General features: G+C 34.1%; 1 pseudogene; it reads left to right on the top strand.

The window, feature by feature from the left end:
- Positions 1-2,643: 2,643 nt before the first annotated feature.
- Positions 2,644-2,762, top strand: LOC112476640 (annotated as a pseudogene).
- The last annotated feature ends 322 nt before the right edge of the window (positions 2,763-3,084 follow it).

Below are 3,084 nucleotides of genomic sequence, written 5' to 3' on the forward strand. Positions count from 1 at the left end.
TCTTTAGTGATGATTTTGTTCATATCTTTTGCCCATTTTTAATTGGGTTTTTGTCTAATTATCAAGTGGTAAGCACTCATTATATATTTTAGATACAAGTTTTTTTGGGGGTAAAATTATTGAATATTGCCACCTAGTCAGTGGTTTACCTTTTTTTCACTTTAATGATTACTTTCAAAAAGCAAAAGTTTTTGATTTTAATGCAATCCAGTTTATCAATTTTTTTTTCATTCATGGTTTGTATTTTTTGTGTCTTATCTAAGAAATACTTGCTTTCCCAAAGTCATGAAGAGTTTCTTATATGTTTTCTTTTAGGAGTTTTACTATTTAGCTTTGATATTCAGGTTGTGATCATTTTCATTATGATTATGAATAATTTTTATGTGTAGTTCGAGCTAAAGTTGAGATTCATTTTTTCCAAGTAACTATCCAGTTGGAACACTTCCATTTGCTGGGGAATGGAGAGATGGTAAATGTTAGATTACCCTGACACCTCTGTCAAAAATCTTCTGATAGTGTATTTTTTCAAATATTTCCATTGGGATTGGGATTTCCCTATTCATTAATATTTATTTACTCAGCAAAGTGTTGGCTGAGCACCTAATCATTGTAACTATTCTGATTATTTGAAGCTAGTTGTCATGTAATCAATATAATTTAATCACATCAATATAGGATCAATGAAATTCTATTGTCATCTAATTCTTTAACCAGACTTAACTGAATCAGATAAACCATAAAATAAAACTTTACAAAGAAAATAGCTTTAATATAGTTTGTAGATTACATAAACTCATTCTGATGTTCAATTTTTAGGCAATAATTGCCCTCCAGAAATGCCTGCAGAACACAAGATACTGCAAGTTAGAGAAATGTGCACATTAACAGAAAAGCCAAGTCAGTTATGATGTCACTAAATAAAACACAGACTCATACAACCAGGAGCCAAATAGACCGTAAAACAGTTGACTTCTGTCCACATAGAAAGGCCAAATGCATCTACCTTAAGTGTGAACGCTGTTCATGTCAGTTAAGTTGTATATTAGATATTTTCCATGAATTCAATGACTGTGATCAGAAGCTCCAAGGATTTGATAAAAATATATGTGAAGCATGTGGCAATATAAAATAAATTTTTAAAGCGTTAACAAAGTACTGAAATTAATTTTTTTTTTATATTCTCCAACCTTTCTGAATATAGTGGGTTAAATAAGATATATCTAAGTGAAAGAATAACAGATTTAATAAATGATCATTTGGTAAGTTTTGGAAAAACTTTGGGTTTATGTCCCAGCAATTGAGAAAGTGAATTATTCTAGTAGCTGGAGCACAAATCCTTTTACAAAATTAAAGGAAGATATAAAATAGTAGTTAGTAGAAAATTAAAAATAATTTTTATAATAGATATTTATGTTATTTTAAATACACATCTTAGAAGGAGTTCAAAGAATCAAAAGCCATCGCCCTAACAAAACCTCTTCTATTCTATTTATGAGTGATGTTTCTCGATGCTTACATATAAAAGAAAAATTGGAGTATAATTGATGCAGAAGTGCTATCTCATTCTAGCAATAAGTAATATCCATCCAAGGATATATAAAGCAATTTTTAAAAGGCCCGTTTGTTTCATTAATCATTTACTTCTTGTGGTTAATAATTATTGGTCAAAACTTGTAGTGTATTTTATAATCTTTTGCTTAATTTTGGACTGCCATGTACTGTGTAATTATAATGAAAACTCAATCCAGAAGAAAAAAAAATTAACTGTTAGAGGTTTGTGATCATAGGAATTTTTTAAAATTCCCATTTATTTACATATTTCTATGACAGAGAAATATGAGACAATCACCAATATAAAGCTTTCAAGGTTAAAATAATTTACATAAGGGTGAAATTCTGTGGGGGAAGTAGAATGAAAATATAAACTCAAAAGGAAAGAGGAAGACATAAAATTTCTGACTGTAAAAAAAAGTGGCTTCATGGATTCTTTAAAAGTGTGATGGAGGGCATCAAATCACTGAAGTATTTAAAGTATTTAAGACTAGTTTGATTTTAAAATGCCAATATTTACAATAAACCAAAATTGCTTTATTAGCAACTTTTTAAATTTTAATACTTTCTGTTAGTAAACAAATTGTGCAAGGGAGTGCATAATTTTTCAAAATGAACATGGTATGTATTGTAGCAAAAACACTGGAACATGCCTGCTGGGGGATGTAATGTCCACACTGAATCTAAAGGATGAAGGAGAGCTATCCAGGGGAAATGGACTGGGTGCTGGGCGGCAACCTCTGAAAGGCATGAGGAAAGGCTGGGAGACTGGAAAGAGAGGACGAGATATTTAAGGAAAAAGTATTTACGTGCAGTTGGGGTGAGTCCCCAGGCAGATAGCTGAAGCCATGGGTGAAAAGTTAGAATAAGCATTGCAGCTGAGCAGAAGAATAGAGCCTGGGGGACAAAGAAGGCAGAGTGGAACCCCTGAAGATGCTAAGACAGTGTGGTCTGGGGAGTGGGGAGAGAATGGGGAGGAGGTATTATGTAAGGTGAGGCGAGAAAGAGTTTCAAGAAAGGGAACTGACAAGGGTTCATTGGATTTAAAGGGAAAAAGGATTGCCAATGAATGTGTTAGTTAAGAGCCTCTGAGTCTATGGCCATGCCATCCTGCACAAGCCCAATCCTGCCTGATCTTGGAAGCTAAGCAGAGTTGGGCCTGGTTAGTACTTGGATGGGAGACCACCTAGGAAGAACAGGTGCTATAGGCGTAAAAAATAAAAAATAAATAAAAATAAGGGATTGTAAGCTGGCATGGTCCTTGCAATCTGTGAGGTCAACCAAGTCTTGCCTCACCTAAAAAAAAAGAGAGTCTCTGAGTAGCAAGTCTCGGAAAATGGTTTAATCAGGAAAAGTGGTATTGTGAAAAGTCAGAGGGAGTTAAACATCTTAGTAGGAATCGAGGCAATTGCAGGTACTTGGGACAGAGTGCTGGGTGGCCCTGCTTTTCAGTGTGCTGCCATTCATCAGCTCAGCTTCAGTCTCTCCCAGTCTCTGGATTTCTGTGTAAGTTTCAAACTTCTGGGAGACTGG

This window comes from Pteropus alecto, unplaced genomic scaffold (assembly GCF_000325575.1).
Source record: "Pteropus alecto unplaced genomic scaffold, ASM32557v1 scaffold71, whole genome shotgun sequence".
NCBI classification, from domain to species: Eukaryota; Metazoa; Chordata; class Mammalia; order Chiroptera; family Pteropodidae; genus Pteropus; species Pteropus alecto.